Source organism: Mustela lutreola, chromosome 4, assembly GCF_030435805.1.
Source record: "Mustela lutreola isolate mMusLut2 chromosome 4, mMusLut2.pri, whole genome shotgun sequence".
NCBI classification, from domain to species: Eukaryota; Metazoa; Chordata; class Mammalia; order Carnivora; family Mustelidae; genus Mustela; species Mustela lutreola.
This window is the reverse complement of record NC_081293.1, coordinates 136349550-136368945: the sequence shown is the minus strand read 5'-3', so window position 1 is coordinate 136368945 and position 19396 is coordinate 136349550. Positions and strand designations below refer to the sequence as shown.

The window sequence follows — 19396 nt, the reverse complement described above, 5'->3', positions numbered from 1 at the left end:
GGAAAGAACAGTGGAATGACCAGTCCATTAACTCCTTTTCATTCTTTAGTCACACACTCATTATACAAGGCGGCCTGGCACTGTGGCAAGGGAATGGCTCTGGAATCTGACAGAACTCGGCTCAAATCCTTTACCAAATCCATGACCTTGGGCAAGGTACTTAACTTCTCAGAGCCTCAATTTCCTCATCAGAAAAATGGGAATAATGAGACATAATGAGGCTGCTATGAAGACTGAATGAGAAAACATGTTAAATGCTAACTGGGGGGAAGAACAGGGTGGAGTTCGGGCAAGATAAAGGTTTCATCCTTAGTGCTGATTTCATCCGCCTTCCTGCCCTTGTCACCGGGCTGTTGTTGCCTGTACCCTCCCAAAGGAGAAAGGACAGGAGAGGCCCTCGTGTGTCATCTCATTTAGTGCTCTTGGCAGTGTTGTGAGGTAGGCTTTATTTTATTTACGTAAGAATGGCAGGCCTGCTGTTGGAGTCCAAGCCCGCCCGCCAACAATGCCAAATCATTACATAATCTCACGCTGCTTCTCGTTACTTATCAAAACTTAAGTTATCTAACTCAGCTTAATACATTTTACACTGGGGTCTCTTCCAGATCTGATTAGTTTTCCCTTCCACAGTTTCCCATACTATCCATTTTACTCCCTGTTTTCCACTGTAATGAAGAAAGGAAGAAGAGACAAAAAGCAAAAGTACTAACTGCTGAAGACATGTCCTGCCCAGGAGCCCACTGCTGTCAGGTCAGGATTCTGAAGACAACTGTTATAACCCCATGAGAAAATGAGCCAAGAGGAACAGCTAAGCCATGGAGGGAGGAATGAAGTTAGCAAACAAAAATGGGAAAGGTTCAAGCTGACTAGGGATGAAAGAAAAACAAATTAAAATGACACCAAGACTATCTTAGATTAGTACCCCCCAAATTATTACACCCAGATTCACTAAGGATGGACTACAACTAACACAATGGCATCGTTCTGACAATGAGGTGAACTCTTACTTGATAGACATCTGTTGATTTGACTGAGGTGGGTGTGGTGAGAGGGGTGGAGAAGAAAGTTCTATATACACACTTACCAAGGGCTTATAAAAAGGAATTATAAATGAATGTTAAAATATGAAAAAAATCTACTTTTTATATTAGTGTGGATTTTAACTTTAATACATATTGATATATAACTTTTAGGTAGACATCATGTTAGATTTTAATTTTCTGACTGCTGTTAAAATCGCACAGCTAAAATCTTGCTTACTCCTTTAAAAGCTTAGGGGCTGTGGAGGGAGACAAACCATAAGAGACTCTTAATCTCAGGAAACAAACTGAGGGTTGCCGGGGGAGGGATAGGGTGGCTGGGTGATGGACATCACGGAGGTGTGTGCTATGGTGAGTGCTGTGAATTGTGTAAGACTGATGATTCACAGACCTATACCCCTGAAACAAATAATACATTATATATTAAAAAAAAAAAAAAGAAAGAAAGAAAAGAAAAAGCTTAGGGGCACATGAACAGTGAAAACACATTTACTCAAGAAAGTAGGAATATCAGCAAATCCAAATGAGGTCAGACCCACTGATCAGTCTTACTGGCCCGCTCTTAATTAACTTGTCGTAGGAGTCCATGGATGTCTTTAGTTCTGAGTATTGTTACTTTGTAGCTAGGGGTAATAATTTTTCTGGAAGATCTTAAAGCAACCAAAAACATCCATTCAGCTTTAACACTATGAGCTTCAATACTTTAAACCTAGGCATTCTTACTTTTGGACTGGAAGATGAGAAACACAAAAGACACCCCCCCCCCCCGATTAATTTTGTACACTATTGCATCACGCTGTACAAATCTTCTTCAGAGGATTTTTGTTACTATCTATCCTAAATCAGAGTAAACTTATATACTGTGAGAGTACATTCGGCTCACCATTCCTGACTCTGGATCCTAAAATGCTGGGGAAAGAAAGCTTCGTAAAGGGCTGCTCTGAGCCTCCATGGACAACAGCTTCTATAGGCTCTATGAAAACAAACAGCACTGACACAAAAAGGATTTTCAGTGTGTATGGCTTGAAGCCAAACTTTGTAAAGAGAAAAGAGTAGGCTCACTCTCCTAGGTTATCTGGTATCCTGAGACACAGACTCAAACGTGCTGCCTGTTGTGGGTAAAATGATGGCATTGACCTATCACTAATAATGCAGCCTTGGGGGGAGAGATATGGACATCATATCACTCACCATTGGGAGTGTCATCTACTTTCCAACCAACAGAATAAACTTGTGAAGTTACTGGTTGTTGTCAAGAGTTCTGCTCAGTCAGTTTTCAACATAGAAAAACAAGTGATCCCATGAAATCAAAAGGGTATTTCAAACATAGCATCGGAGATATTAGGTACGTAAGCTTCTCTTGCACTTGAACCTGAATTCTTAGATTGGTTTAAAAAAAAAGGGGGGGGTGTTAGTGTAGTAGAAAACTGCAAAGAAAATCTCTAGCAGAAATGAGCACAGTATATGAAATAGAAGTTTCAAGTTAAGTTTCATTCATTCAGGAAATTTATGTTAAACACCTGCTATGTACCACATATTATGCTGGGCACCACGTAAACTGGCGCAATCCTATCCCCACCCTTGCGTCATTTACATCTTCCTAGAAGGGATTTCAACTGAGCAAAAGTCAGTCACAAAAACTGGCTGTAGAAATGAGCCAAAACCTAAAAATTATGGGAGTGCCCAATCACTTAAGGATAGAAATTTGTATGGAGCACTCTGTGAAAAGGTGGCCAGCGATGACAAAACCAAACTTCCTTACCACAGTTTTGCCTCCACTCCACCCACAGCTCCTTTCATTTTTTTTTTTAAAGTATGTCATTAGTATTACTTTTAATGGCAGTCAAATATTAAACACACTCTTGTGTTACCCAGACATTTGAAGAGAATATTTCTGAAAACACATCAACATTATTTGAAGAAAAGTTGATATTTAAAAAAAAAAAAAAATGAATCCCCTGCAAATCACAGATCACAATCAGAAGCAAAGCCACACACAGCAGATATGATAGGGGGCGCGATCTGATAACTTAATCAAGACAAGGAGTTTGATTTCAAAATGCTGAAGAACCTGGTTGGTTTTACTGAAGATGTCACACTTGTCGTTTGGTCATACGGCATAAATGTATAAAATTACCGTCCCGAGGGCTGCAATACACTGTGTCGTATTTAAAATGTTCACTTAAGAAAAAGATAAGTGGTCCCTTTAAGAATTCAGGTAAACCTAGACACCACAAGGCTAAGGGAGGAAGTCCTAACCTGCTCACTGGCCCCAGACTGAAGCAGACAGACAGCAACAGTGAATTGCCCCTTAGTATACTGAGGAAGAAAACACCTTGAATAAAAAAGGGCCCAGATCAAAGTTTAAGGTTGCAAACTCAGGCCTGGACATCCTTTGTTATATTTATAAAACTTTTAGCTGGGCTACAATATATAGACAGAGAGGGCAAGAAAGTGTGTCACGGGATAGCCTGGGATGATCACGTGCCAAAGGAAAGCAGGGGCTGAAAGTGGCAGGGAGAAGAGCCTTCAAATGCAGAAATAGAGGAAAATTCTGAGACCTTTCCCTGCCACTGAGGCAGTACATCTCACATTTCAGTGTGCGTGAGAATCACCAGAAATGCAAATTCTTGAGTCTCACAAGACATTTAGTCTTGTGAACTCTGGTGAAGCACCTCAAAACTTTTAACAAGGATTCCATGAGATTCTAATGCAGCTGATTCATGAACAACACTTTGAAAAACACCGAAGCCGACTTAGATAACCTCACACGGCTGGCAGATTACCATCTGCCCAATTTCTGGAATGACTGCCCCCCTTTCTTCCCTCTTTCCTTCCCTCCCACATTGTTTAAATAGTTAAGAGTCCCTATCTCTGTGTTAAGGTTGGGGCTCAATACGATAAGTTCCTCCAAGATCTGAAAGCAGGGTCTTGAAGAAATATCTGTGTGTCCATGTTTAGAACAACAGCATTCACACACAAGAGCCAAAAGGTGAAATCAACCCAAGTGTCCATCAACAGACGAACAGATCAGCAAAATGTGACACATGCAAACACTGGAACATTACTGAGCCTTAAAAGGAAGGGAATTCTGATGCACGCTACAACACGAGTGAACCTTGGAGACATTATGCTAAGTGAGTTAAGTCAGTCCTAGAAAGACAAATACTTTTTGATTCCATTTAAAGGAGGTGCCTAGAATAGTCAAATTCATAGAGACAAAGTAGAATGGAGGCTGCCAGGGCAGGAAGGGAGAGGGGAATGGAAAGATGTTCAATTGGTATTAGACTCTGAGTTTTGAAAAGCAGGGTTTATGCGTCTTTTACCACAATTAGTTATAAAACATTAAAAAATTTTTTATTAATATATAACATATTATTTGCCCCAGGGGTACAGGTCTGTGAATCATCAGGCTTACACACTTCACAGCACTCACCATAGCACATACCCTCCCCAATGTCCATCACCCCACCACCCTCTCCATACCCCCCTCCCCCCCATAAAACATTTTTAAAAGATTAATTTATTTTAGAGAGTGACAGAGAAAGAGCACAAGCTGGGGGAAGGGATGGAGAGAGAGATGGACAGACGGTCAAACAGACTCCCCTCTGAGCAAGGAGACTAATGTGGGGCTCCATCTCATAAGCATGAGATCATGACCTGAGCTGAAAACAAGAGTCAGATGCTCAACTGACTGAGCCACCCAGGCTCCCAAATATAAACCATTTTTAAAATAAGATGGTCATCCTCTATTTAGAACAATAAAATGGTGGAAGCTAAAATAGGTCTACTATTGGTTAATACTGTATTTTACAATTTATTATAGTTTCATTATAATATGTGTTTTCATATACATTAGTCTTTATTTCATCTTCTTGTTCTTTTAATAAATACACATATTTAAAGAAAAAAGGAAAAATCATGTGAAGGAAATTGTGTGTTTTCTGTCCCTCTGCCCCAGAACTGGTTATGGTTCCATAAGGAGCCGGGCTATAAGAAATAGTCTGACCAGCGGCCCAGTTACAATACATTGCTTTAAAAAAAAAAAAAAAAAAAAAGAACCAATGTTAGGAGAGCACACTTTGGCTACTCCGTATAAGTACAGTAAGATCATTTCTGTTGACATGTATCTGCAAGCTTGTATGTCCTTACATCACCAGGAAACATGGTGGTAGTGATAGTATATATCAATATACTAATAAATCTCAAATGCTGGTTATAAAAATGGAAATTTTGGAATAACTTGAATCAAGAAATCTAAGCTTTAAAGCACTCGCTAAACACAAGAAACAATGACAGAGTACGCAACTTCACAGTTAATATGCATATCCTTTAATGATCCGAAGCAAAATACCTCAACTTCCTTTAGGGAAGAGGCATTTTTCAATCACCTTAAACCATGATGTCACTAGGATGAGGAGGGGGGTTGCAGACAATAGAATCCAGGTGTTTAGGGGATGAGATTCAATATCAACAAATCCCCTATAAAATGCCCACTGCTGGCCTGTGCTTTTCGACCTAAATCCCACTTGTGGGATTGATGGAGTTAATGGAAGGAAGAAAGAGTAACAGGGTAGAAAGCAGAGGACAAATCAGACTTTAAGAGCCTGCCACTGGCTCCTAGACTAAATCCTAGTCTAAGAACTGGAACAGGGACCTCCAGAGCTCCAAAATAGGTTGACGGCACAAAACCAGCATGGTCAAAAGGCAAAAGCCCATTAAGAATGAAGAATCACCATGATCCTTCATGAGCAGTGGGCTTGGCTGAACCGTAGGATAATCTGCTTCATTACAGCGCAAAAAGTGACGATGAGAAGAGCAAGAACCATTCTGTGCCTGAGATGTTCCTCAACCCAGACCTCAACCAGTTAATATGTATTCAGTCTTTACATCTCAGCTTCAGCCTCCCAAACCCATGCCCCTTCAGTGCTCCCATGTGTTCTTCTTCTCCAAAGCGCTTCCCACATTTGCAGTCATTTAATTGTACATACTCTCTTGTTTAGTTAGCTGTTGTTCCCACTAGACTGTTCCACCAAGGCAGTGATGTGTTTATTTTATTGGCCACAATATTCGTGGCATCTAGTACAGTGGCTGGTACCAAGTATGCACATGGCAGACACTTACATAATGGCTGTTTTCTTTTCTTTCTTTCTTTTGTAGCAGAGAGGCAGGCGGGAGTGGGGTGGGGAGCAGGTTCCCTGTTGAGCAGAGAGCCTGATGCGGGGATTGATCCCAAGACCCTGAGACCATGACCTGAGCTGAAGACAGAGGTTTAACCCACCGAGCCACCCAAGCACCCCATAATGGCTGTTTTCTGACCGATGCATCAGTGCCAAAAGGCCAGTGGCAGATAGCCTGAGACAAATACATTTCTGATGAAACTACGGAACAAATAGAGGAAGCTGAAGAGGATGCACCATGACTGGTAAAAAGAAAGTTTATCATAGCAGTGAGAACTGAGCGAAAGGTAGAACAAAAGGCTTAAGTAGAGATCAATACGCACAGCTCTAATGTAAAGTTTGGACAGGACTTCAGCAATAAGGAAGGATGAGGTAGACCAGCTGTGAAATACTTGCAAACACTTCCCAGCAGTTTGTTAAGGATAGAACAAGGACAAAGAGTCAATAGTGACTTTGAAGCCAGAGAAGAGGTTTTACTGAGTTCTGTGTAGTTACAGTTAGTTTGAGATAATGGCATGAAATAGAAGTGGTAGCTGGGATGCCAAAAAAATTCTGATAAAATATTTTTATTTATCTTAGTGTACTTAATGCTGTTTTTAAGTTTTTCCCACTGATGTGTATTTAATAAATTTTAAAATACTTTAAGAAAAAAAAAGTACTCCCCCAAATTAAAACAAAAACATAGTGTCACATTAGAATACACACTAACATTTTTGTGGCATAAAATGTCTCTCAAAACAGTTGCAATGTTAAAAAAAAAAAAAAAAAAAAAAAAGCAACCAACAGTTCTTTCAGTTTGTAAAGAAGAAATCACTTGTTTCAAGACCAGTTAAACAGTAAAACCATTTGCCATTTTAAAGTTACGAAAACTGCATATGGTTTATGTGCTTTAAACTTACATTTCTAATTTATTTCTACCTAATTCCACAGTATTGCTCAGTTTCATAAATCTGATATTCTTGAAATCAGAGTTCGTTTATTAAGTACTCACTATATATTTATATCTTCATGACTCAGTGATTTCAAATAAATTCAGTAGTCTTCTGGGGGCGGGTTTAGCAAAATTAGGATTCATCTGGACATGCGCCCAATTGCAACAAATTAAAAAAAAGAAGAAGGTCCAATCTCAAAGAGCTTCCCTTTTTTCTTTTTTCTTTAAGGCTTAAAGGATAGGACAGAAAAAGGAACGTATTAACCAACCAGCTCTGTTATGCAAAGCCATCCCAGAGTAGTTGCTTCATTCCAATCAACTTGTCTTAATCAAATTCCTTCTCTTCTCCAAATCATCTACCCTATCCGCCTCCAGACTTTTTTTTTTTTTTTTTAAGATTTTATTTATTTATTTGACAGAGAGATCACAAGTAGGCAGAGAGGCAGGCAGAGAGAGAGAGGAGGAAGCAGGCTCCCTGCCGAGCAGAGAGCCCAAAGCGGGACTCGATCCCAGGACACTGAGATCATGACCCGAGCCAAAGGCAGTGGCTCAACCCACTGAGCCAGCCAGGCACTCCCCCCCCCCCCCCCGCCTCCAGACTTTTAAAAAGCAAACTTCCCTCCTGAGACTAACAGATTCTCTCTCTTCACCAGACATCAGCCCTCATGAGAGACAAAGGTCCTGGAAACCAGAGCACGGGGCAATCCCAATTGAAGAGGAAGAGCACGAAGTAGCTTCCCACCAAGGCTTCCTGAGGAGGAAACTACGGAATGCTTCTCTGTACAGTGCCAACTGGTCTGTAGGCCATGCGTCTACTTATGCATGACAGGGCAAAAGACATCGGAAAGGAAACTATAAAGAATATGGTTTCTTAAGCCTGATTCCGAGATAATAGCAAATAGTGGACTTAGTAAGAAGTTTGTCAGACAGGGAGGCTGTATATAGAAGGAGTAGGATAAAGAGCTGGAGAACTTGGGTTGGTTTAGGCCGAGTTCTCAGAACAGTAAATGGACCCATATTCAAACATCAGTAGACAGCAGAAACGTTCTATGGTCTGAATGTGTCTCCTCAAAATTCACATTTTGAAATCCTAACCCCCAAAGATGATGATACTAGGAGGTGGGGACTTCAGGAGTGCTTGGGTCACAATGGTAGAGCCCTCAGGAACGGGGTTAGTGGCTTATACAAGTGCCTTATGCAAGAGACCTTACACATATAAGTATACATAAAAGTGCCTTATACAAGAGACCCCACAGAGGTCCCTAGCCCCTTTCACCATGTGAGCACAGGGCAAGCAGACACCTGCTCTGAACCAGGGAGAGGGCCCTCACCAGAAAGTGACGGTGCCGGCTGGTGCCTTGATCTTGGACTCTCTAGCCTTCAGTATCCTGACCAGTAAACTTTTGTTGTTTATAAACTATCCAATCTGGTATTTTGTTATAGCAGTTCAAAGGGACTAAGACACATTCCAAGGTTAAAATAAATAATTAGTTGGGACATATCTGTCATTTCTGATTATCCAAATATCTGATATTTCCCTATCAGACTGATGAGCTAATATTTTTATTTCCCAATATCTATGGGCAGAACACTTTTTTTTTTTTTAAGTCAGTCAGTCGACCTAGCTATCCATCAGCCTATCCATCCATCCATCCATCCATGTCTTTCTTCATCCTTCTCTCCCCTCCTGAGGAATTGAGTCCCAACAACTAGGCAGTGGCAGGACTTCACGACCCAACTAAGCAGGGGAAGATGTGGGGGAGGGGTGGCAGCAATGGCCTGGTTTAGGCTACTGGAATACAAGCAGGGTGAAGATGGGCCTGGTTCATCTCATAGTGCCAGAGTGTGCTCCAAGAGTGAGGAGGACGGTTTGAAGGGGCCCCCTCGGGGTGCCTGGGTGGCTCAATCGGTTAAGCATCTGCCTTCTTCTCAAGTCATGATCCCAGGGTCCTGGGATTGAGCCCTACATCAAGCCCCACATCAGGCTCCTTGCTCCATAGGGAGCCCGCTTCTCCCTCTGCCTTCCACTTCCTTGCTTGGGCCCTCTATCACTCTGTCAAATAGGTAAGTAAAATCTTTGGGGGGGGGGGGGAGAACAAAAAAAAAAGGAAATTAAGGAGCTCCCTCTGGGCAAGTCTGGGACATTTTAAATATCAAAATGAATAATAGTAATATCAGATTGCAATCCATTAAAAATATCCATAAATGATAAAATAATTTTTAATATCCATGCACCCAGGCTGACATAAATAAAAGAGTGACTAAATAAAAAAGAAAAGAAGGGACTCTTTCCTTGCAGTGGAATGCCAACTGATGAATGCAGAAGAAACCAAGGAATTAGAAAAATCACCATTTGGCAACTATCAGAGTAATAATTAATTCAGCCAAGAAGCATAGATAGATGCTAGAACTAGTTGGTGGGAGATTGATATGAAACAAAATATTACATAGTCCAAAACCACCATCCGCCACATACTGATCATAAAGAGAGAATGAGTAATTTTACAGTAGAAAAATCTGGTAGGCATGGCTTTAAGTAAGAGATCACAGTTAACAATCTCCAGTAATGTAAGAAATAGGAACTATGCACTCCCATATCAGATGCAATGAGAAGAACATGTAGCTTCTGTGATATTCCTAATAAAAATACACCACCTAAATCTAATTTCAGGGACATATAGCAGACAAACTCAAACTGAGATATATCTGTCAAAAATAACTTGTCTGTAGTCTTCAAAAATATCTAGATATTGAAAAGTCAAGGACAGACGGAGGAACTATTTCAGACTAAAGGAAACTAAACAGACAGGACAATATGCAATTCTGAATAAGATCCTTCTGCTACAAAGTACATAATTTGAACAAAATATAAATAGGGACCTATGGCTCTGATGGCTAATTTCTTGATTTTGATGACTAAAGTAGGAGATACCCCTGCTTTTAGCAACCAACTGCATGCGAAGGTATTTAGAAGTGATGACACATCACGTTGCTAATTTACTCTCAAATGATAAGACAAAAAGCTGTTTTTGCAGCTTTTCTGCAAGTTCAAAATTATTTCAAAAGAAACAGAAAATAAATGAGGTGAATAATTAGGATGGTTAGAATACATAGATAGGATATAAAGATAGGCAAGAGACAGAGATCTAGGTCAAGGTGGAGATAGGGATCTCGGTGGCTCCCTTAACCCACCAGCCGAAACAGAAGTAATCCTTTACTCTCTGCATCTTTTTACCATTTTCCCTTGTAAATGATGGCACAGTCAAGCAGTATGCACAACTACCCAGGGACGTTTCATACGCAACAAAAACAGTTCAGATCATTGAGCAACCTCTTTCTAAGGCGGGGGGGGGGGGGAGGGAGAAACTAACTGAAAAATATAATCAGATGATTCAATAACATGTAACCAGGCTGGTCTTGTTTGTTTTCTTGTATGGCACTCTTCCTGAAAAGATTTTAAGCATTTTTTTTCCTACTTTCCATGGAAATTGTGACAACTTCATGAAAGGGATAATGTCTTTCCAACAACTTTCTGAAGGAATATTTTTACTTATTTAGCAGGTAAAGAAAATCATGAGAAAGAGAGGTAAAGTTTCCAGCATCAAAAAATGCCTAAGCGATAGAGTCTGTATTCAAATGAAACTCTGTATGGATTTAAGACCCATGTTCTTCTTAACGTAATTATAAAAGGAAACCGTTTACTCTGAATTTTCTCCCTGAACAATATCCACCGTCAGAATGGCATAGCATCATAGGCAACCTGGATCCATTTATCATTTTAAATTTATTTCACCTTTTTGTGTGTATTGAATTAGAGTAGATGGGGCATAGAGTCTATTTCTGGTTTCACTTTGCTTAACCGGAAGTACACTGACCGTGTACTTTTATGACATTGTGCAAAACAAACCAAATGCCACATGGAACAAGGTGCCTGTTGAAGCAGTTTTGTTGTTGGTTTTTAACTATGTGGTTGGTGTAATTATTTTTGGCTCTTATGTTTCATTTCCATTTTCTCTTAAGGACTTGGAACCAGTTTTACAGCTCTCTAATGAAAGCACATCACTTTACCTCTAAAGTTTCTAAGAGATCATTTCTTAAACCTCCTGGTAGCAAAGCCACGGAAACAACCTTTGAGCTAATTTTTTTTTTTTTTAAGATTTTATTTATCTATTTGACAAACAGAGATCACAAGTAGGCAGACAGGCAGGCAGAGAGAGACAGGGAAGCAGGCTTCCTGCTGGATAGAGAGCCCAGTGCAGGACTCGATCCTAGGACCCTGAGATCATGACCTGGGCCTAAGGCAGAGGCTTAACCCACTTAGCTACCCAGGCACCCCTTCCTTTGAGCTAATCCTGACTGCTGTCCTCTGTTCCTGCCCGTGAGCCCGTTTTATAAGGGAGATGGGAACATGGTGTCCTTGTGGCCCATTCCTTCTCTCCTCCCAGCCTCAAAGCTTAGTAAAGACCCACAGAAACACACCCTACAGCATCTGCCTTTTGGAAAATAAAATTTCTGTTCTATAGAAGACGGGATTCTTAAGTTCTCATACTCCAACTTACTCTACTGCCATATAGAGATCATGAATTCTTTTTATTTTGACACAGGAAATACGTATTTTAGTAATCCCCACCGTGGCTTAACCGACCACTGAGAGCATGCTACAACTATCTGTAGTGGGTCTGACCTAGTTTCACTTTACAAATGAGATAAGACCATACAACCACCCTGTCTCTTATGAGGATTAAATGAGATACTTAATGGTATTTTCTTAAAAACCAGCAAAACTACCATCTCAAAAGAGGATCTCATTTCTAGATCAGACTTGGCCTGTGCATGTGGGTGTCCACACAAGAGATTATGTACCAGACATTCTGCTATTATTGCTGATGTAGGCACAGAAGGTCAACAATGTGGATTAACTTGGATTAAAGTATTATTTTCTGATTACATTTGTGGTTCAAGTTTCTGTGTACTTAAAACTATTAAGATTAAGCTATTAATCTTAAAACTATTAAGATTAAGCAAAACAAAAACAAATAAAAAAGAAAACAAAGCAAAACAAAAAAAGAAAAAACAAAAAACAAACCCACCAAAAAACCCTCACACTTAAAATGAGTAAAAAAAGTAATAAGACAACAAATTTACAAGTTAAATTTACAAGTTAAAAAAACTTAGAACTGTTTAAACTAAGAAAAATTATTATATATGCAATAACATGTTTATATGTGACCTAGACATATTTTCTTACCTCTAAGGTGGTAACAAAAAACAGGTGACACAAACACATATATCTCACATGTACATACGTGTAAACATTCACACAAATAAATAGTGTATAAGGAGACAGAAAATCACGAGAAATATCCAGAACAGAAAAGTATAGGTGAATATAGGGAGAGAAATTAGAGGAACTGAAAGATTTCTAGTTTTTCCCTTACTTTGAAGATTTTTTTTCTGATAGTATTAAAAAATTCTTCCCAAACTACTATATTCCTAAAAAGAAATAGAGAAGCAAAATAGAGAACATGGATAAGATAAGAAAAGAAAAGAAGAAAAAAAAATGGAAGTTTAAAAAATGAGAGAGGGTGTCTAGTGGCTCAGTCGGTTAAGCACCTGACTCTTGATTTCAGCTCAGTTCACAATCTTGGGGTTGTGAGATACAGCCCCGTGCTGGGCTCCATGCTCAGCAGGGAGTCTGCTTGAGATTCTCTCCCTCTCCCTCTGCTCCTCCCTCCACTTGTACTTTCTCTCTCTAATAAATAATTTTTTTTTATAAGTAAGAGAATGGAAAAAAGTAAATTTAGCATAACACGAACAGTAAATGATGTGGTTTTGATTACAGGAGTAATTTACCTACCGTGATGATAGATGTTTTCACATTTAAAAATCTCATTAATTTTATGTTGAACTAAAGTGTGACTTCTTCATTCAAAATATAAGTCTAGAGGAAAATGGTTTGGATTTGGCAGAAAGAATACCTCAATGCATGAAAAAAATGGGGTTTTGCAAATCATCAGAATTCTACAACTCTATTTAAAAATAGTTTTTGAGGTTACTTTTTTCTATTTATCCTCATACCAATTTCTCCCTCTCTGAATTTAGAAACTAAATGGTCACAAACCCCAAAGCATGAATGGTACCAAATCCAAACAAAAGCTGTTAGCATTAGTAAGAGCTCAACCAGGAGGATAAATACAAAATAAATATATAAAACTCCATAGCTTTCAAATAACTAATTATAAAATATAATGAAATTATCCAATTCATAATGGCCACAAAATATAAAATATGTGGAAATAAAATTTTTTGAAAACCAGGTCCTGGGTGAATAAACTTACAAAACTTTATGATGGAGCATTTAATGAAAATACTTGAATGGGGAATCATCCTGGGTAGGATTATATACATGTCAATTCTTGCCACATAAATTTAGAGAAATACCAGTAAGGCAATTCCAATAAAATCCTCATTTTTTTCCTCCTGAAGTTGGCAATATATTTTAAAGCTATACCAGTAAAATTTAAAACATAAGAACAATCAGGCAATTAAAAAAAAGAATTAGGGAGAATATTAGTGCTAAATTAATTGAAACAATAATGAACTGAAAAGATCATTGACCATAAAACTCGGAAATGGATCCCAAGATATAAAAGAACTTTTAGTACATTGAGCTCACATCAATGACATTTTACTGAATACCTATGTGCCAGGTGATTTGTTAACAGAAAAGTAAACTGGTGTAATATTTTCAGAAAGCAATCTGACAATATGTATTAAGAACTGTAAAAGAGCTTATATCCTCTTAGTAAATGTACTTCCAGAATATATTCTAAGGGGGTGGTCAGACATTAGTTTAAGTATTTATACATAGAGATGTTCATTATAGGGTTATTTATCATAGCAAAAAACCTAGCAAAAATAGAATTAATAAATTATGGCATATCTATACAATGGAATAATATATACCCATTAACGTTATGTTTGAAAACATTCACGTGTTCACACAATAGAATATTATAAAACAAATAATCAACTACACCTGCATATAATGTGGGTGAATTTCACAATCATTTAATGAAATGAGCAAGACACAAAATGTATACAATGTAGGACTGCATTTACATGCATTTCTTACACATAAAACAATCTATGCTTCAAGAAGTCAGGATACCTTTGGAGAGTTGGGTAAAATGACAGAAAATGGTGGTGGGTTGGGGGATATTCTAGGATTCTGTAATTTCTATTTCTTGATCTAGATGGTAATGACATATGAAAAATCATTGAAATTTAAATTTGTTTCTGTATGCTATTCTATATACATTCTATATGTTCTGTATGCCATTCATCAATAAGAAGGGTTTAAAAATTCATGACATGAAAAAATGTCCACAATATTAAAGCAGGAAGAAAAGCATGCCACAAAACTGTGCATGAATTATAGTCTCAGTTTTGTGAATTAAACAATAGCACAGAAAAATCGCTAGAAGGAAATCGGCTGTTGGGGGTATAAGCAAGGGATTGTGGAGGATTAGAGGAGCTGGTGGAAAACAGAAAAAGACCCCAGTGGTGTCATTTATTAGGAAAGCTTGGTTTGGAGAAGAGATGGTGGTGGCTGAGGGTGTGTGGAGTAAAGGGGGAACCTGTTTAAATTCTGAGGGAAAGGAGTCAACAGAGAAAAAAACATACAGGAAATAAACCAAAAAAGAGCCAATGACGCCTCTTAACAGGCTGGTGAGTATGCACGAAAGAGGCAAACTCAAAAGAAGGGGTAAAAAGGGCTGCTGTATGCACACAGAACAGGTCCTTTTTCCTAGAGTTTTGTAAATTTAACATATCAAGAAGCTTGTCAATTTTCCACTCCAGGTACAACCACTTGCATTCTTCATGAAGCCTTCAGATGATCCCATTATCTGGACCAGGAGATTGCTCTAAGAGCTTTAGCCAGAGGATAATCTATCTTTCTCTTCAAATACTTCAGGCCAAAATAAAGACCGGGTCAAGCATAGTGACAGCAGGTCGCACAGCAAGTACATTTCTACCACATGTTTGCTGTGTAATTTGGGGCAAGTTATTTAACCTCACTGTGTGTGAATGGTTTCATTTGAGAAATGATAAAGACAATAACAGGTTGATAAGAGGCTTAAATGAGATCATCCACATAAAATGCCCAACATCAGAGGAAACCCTCAATAATTATAAATTGCTATCATCATTTTTTCTTAATCTGGGGGCAGAGTTTTTAAGATGTCTTCAGATCTAGAAATAGCAAAACAAAAACTAAGAACATAATGGGTGATGAAGACCAACTAATTCAAGGTAAATAATTTCAGGAGTGAATATGCTTTCTCTCAACTTTTTATTTTAAAACAAGTTAAATCAATAGAAAATCTGATCCTTTGCCCACAGGCTGGCATTCTGCCCAACCCTCAAGGCCCTGGGGCCTCAGTAATGTTTCCCTTTTACCCTTCACCTTTATTAACCAACTGTTAAATTTTGCCCTATTTTCTTTCTCTTTCTCTCTCTCTCTCTCTCTCTCTCTCTCTCTCTCTCTTGCCTACAAACTCATATACACAACCAGTGTTGGAGAAGCCAAGACTCTAATCTGTAGGCTCATTATGGAGGAGGGTACATTCCATCTTCTTGTCTGGTGTACAAACAGCCTTTTTCAGAGATTCTGATTTAACACATAAGACCTAATGTAATACTAAGGCTGCATTAATTGGGAGAACCAATGCGGGATAACACACTTATAGCAGATAAGAAGGTATTTGGGGCAATACCCCCTGGGGAAAGACAAAGGGCTTAGAGCTCTAGTCTAGGTCTGTGAATAAGGAGAAACCAAAGGCTTTCAGAAACAGGCAAGGAAGCCTGACAGAACTGGGTCAGGGGGAGAGTGAGACCTGGCTTTGGGAAATACCCCTGTGTGTGCACATGGGCATCTCACCCTCAGCTCTATGGAAAAGAACACAGATGCAGTGGGTCTCCACTCCATTTTTAGGCATCCAAGTTATCATATACATCTGGTAGGGAAGCAGAAAATCCAAAGGACACTAAACATTTTGTCTCCAATAATTACACTTCTGGAAACTTATTCCACATATATTAGGCTCAACTGCATAAAATTTTTTTCTAGAGTAAAAAAGTCAGTATGGGCAATTTCACATATTCACATATATTTGTTCATGTAAAAAATGACATACGTATAAGGATATTCCCTCCAGTACTGTTTACAAAAGTGGAAGTCTGGAAATACCTAGTATATAAATATTATGTATATGTGTGTATGTGTGCATGAACACAGGTGTGTGTGTATTATGTAACTGTCTCTAAATGTATGTATAGAATATATGTATTTAAAGACATAATGGAATATTATGCAACTGTCAAAAAGAATTTAGCGGCTCTCTGCATATCACCTTCAAAATTTAAGACACTGTTAAGCGAAATATGTAAAATATTCAATATAGTAAACTATCTTTTGGATAATAACAAGGAGGAGAGGGACACTTGGGTGGCTCAATTGGTTAAGTATCTGCTTTGAGCTCGAGTCATGATTCCTGGGTCCTGGGATCAAGTCCCGCATTGGGATCCTTGCTGAGTGAGTAGTCTGCTTCTCCCTCTGCCTGCTGCTCCCTCTGCTTATATGCTTTCTGTCTCTGACAAATTTTTTAAAAAGCGGAGGAGCATAAAAAAATATATTTGCATTTGCTTATATACGTATGAAGAAACTCTGGAGGAATACACAAGAAATTAATAATTGTTGGGGCGCCTGGGTGGCTCAGTGGGTTAAGCCTCTGCCTTTGGCTCGGGTCATGATCCCAGGGTCCTGGAATCGAGCCCCGCATCAGGCTCTCTGCTCAGCGGGAAGCCTGCTTCCTCCTCTCTCTTCTGCCTGCCTCTCTGACTACTTGTGATCTCTGTCAAATAAATAAATAAAATCTTTAAAAAAATTAATAATTGTTTACTTTTGAGGAAGTACGAACTGTGAAGTAGAAGAAATCTTTGGGAGATGACTTTTCATTGCTTCCTTTGTTATGTATTTTTAACCATGTGTATGTATTATCTAGTCAGAAAAATTTAAGTAAGAATCTTGGAGAAAAAAGTTAAGATATTCGATGTTCAGATGGGGAACCAGCAATTGGAAAATGATTCTTGATGCGTTTTCTATCTACAACAATGCAACATTAAGTTGTATGTATGATTTTATCTCAATAAAATCAGTTTCTAGAGTCTGTGTGATAAACATTACTGTAGAGTTAACATATAAAAACACTGATGGCTTCCCATCAGAGAACACAAAAATACCTAATTGGCTTTCTAAAAAAAAGAAACTTTTTATTTTGATATAATTATAGATTTATTAGTTGCCTATTATACAGTTACACAAATAGCATTGAAAATTCCCATGTAATCTTCACTTCGTTTTCCCCCATGGTTACCATCCCTAAACCCTGGCAACCAACCACCAATCTGTTCTCCATCTCTATACCTTTGTCATTGGAGACTATTACATAAATGGAATCGTATGGTCTGTAATCTTTTCAGATTGGCTTTTAATTATTTTTGCAACCTCAATCCCCATATTTCATTTTCTCATATGCTTTTTTTTCTTTTTAAAGTCAGGGTTATTGAGGGATAATTTACATGTTGTAATATTCATCCTTTTCAGTGTGTAGTTCTATGAATTTTTTATAGTTTTATTGTGGTATAATTAATGTATAACAGACTGCACATTTTCAAGTGTCAAATTTGATCAGTTTTGACATATGTATACATTTGTGAAAGCATCATCACAATCAACATAATGAATATATCCATCACTCCTCCAAATTTCCTCATGCTCCTTTGCAATCCATTCCTTCTAGACCACACTCCCATCCCCAAGCAACTACTCTGCTTTCCATCACCAGGTTTTCTAGACTTTTATATAAAAGGAGTCCTACAGCACATTATTTCATTTCTCTTCAGTAAAAACCTAGGAATGGAATGGCTGCACCATTTCACATTCCTACCAGTAATACTATTTGCAAATTCCAATTTCTCCACATCCTCCCAACATTTGGTATGGTCAATAATTGCGATTTTAGTCATTCCAGTGGGTATAGTGGTATCTCATCGTGGCTTTTTAATTTACATTTCCCCAGTAACTAGTGATACTGGGCATCTTTTCATGTGCTTATTTGCCATCCATATATCTTCTTTGATCAAGTATCTGTTCACATATCTGCCCACCTCACTTTTTTTTTTTTTTTTTTTTTTAAATGAGGCTCTTTGTTTCTTATTATGCAGTTTTCAAAGTTCTTTATGTTCTGGATGCAAGTCTTTTATCAGAAAAACATTTTGTAAATATTTTCTCCCAATCTGAGTTTTTCATCTTCTTAAAAATACCTCTCTAAAGAAGAATATTTATTTTGATGAGACCCAATTCATCAAATCTTTTCTTTTATGGATCACGCTTTTTGTGTTGGCTCTTAAAAAAATCTTTGTCCAAGGTCACAAAGATTTTCCTGTATGTTGTTATTAGTTTTATAGATTTAGATATTATATTTAGGTCCTCTACCCAATTTGAATGAATGTTTCTATATTGTGTGAGCTCTGTACAGCATTCTAGGGAACATCTACCCTTAGAGGCCAAGGAAAAGAGAAGAGAAGTCAGTGAGAAGAACAAGGAATGTACTGACACAACAGACGCCAGAGAGGGAGAGGCCTGTAATTAGTAGAGGGGAGGCCGCAGAAGTCCATGTGGAACTCTGCATGGAGACCAATGGAAGCAAACAGAGTAATGGTTACTGGATTTGACCATGAGATCACTGGTGCCTTCTGAGACATGAGTCTCATAGTGAAATATACAGTAATCAGATTGAAATGGATCTAAAGAAAGCATGGATGAAGGATGAAAGGAAGTACTCAAATCACTCTTAATTTCATCAGTGAAAATGAAAACCAACCAACCAACCACATAGGACACTGAACTCAGAGCCACTTGACTATGGAGAAGAACCAGGAAGGGAGAGATGAGAGGAACAAGAGGAAGATATGAGATAACTGGTAAAGCAAAGTTTGAGATGAGGTAGGATGAGAAGGCATCAAGAACACAGTTTACCTTTTGTGAGGATGAGACAGAAAGTGAAAAAAGGGAACGGATAAAGAGAAACACTTCCAGATGGTAGGTGGGAAAGGGTAACCCTGGCAGAGGAGGGGAGGGTAACCTCCAGCAAAACCCAAGACTAAGGAAGAAGGGGCTG

At 38.5% G+C, this 19396-nt stretch overlaps 1 protein-coding gene and 1 long non-coding RNA gene across 3 annotated transcripts in view; one reads left to right on the top strand and one right to left on the bottom strand.

The window, feature by feature from the left end:
• Positions 1-17380, top strand: part of LOC131829430 (uncharacterized) — a 186932-nt gene extending 169552 nt beyond the window's left edge. For both annotated transcript variants that reach the window (XR_009352850.1, XR_009352849.1), the window contains exon 4: positions 7805-17380. This is a non-coding gene — a long non-coding RNA (uncharacterized LOC131829430). The remainder of the gene's footprint in view (positions 1-7804) is intronic.
• Positions 1-19396, bottom strand: part of UMAD1 (UBAP1-MVB12-associated (UMA) domain containing 1) — a 218985-nt gene that overhangs the window by 78542 nt on the left and 121047 nt on the right. The window lies entirely within an intron of this gene.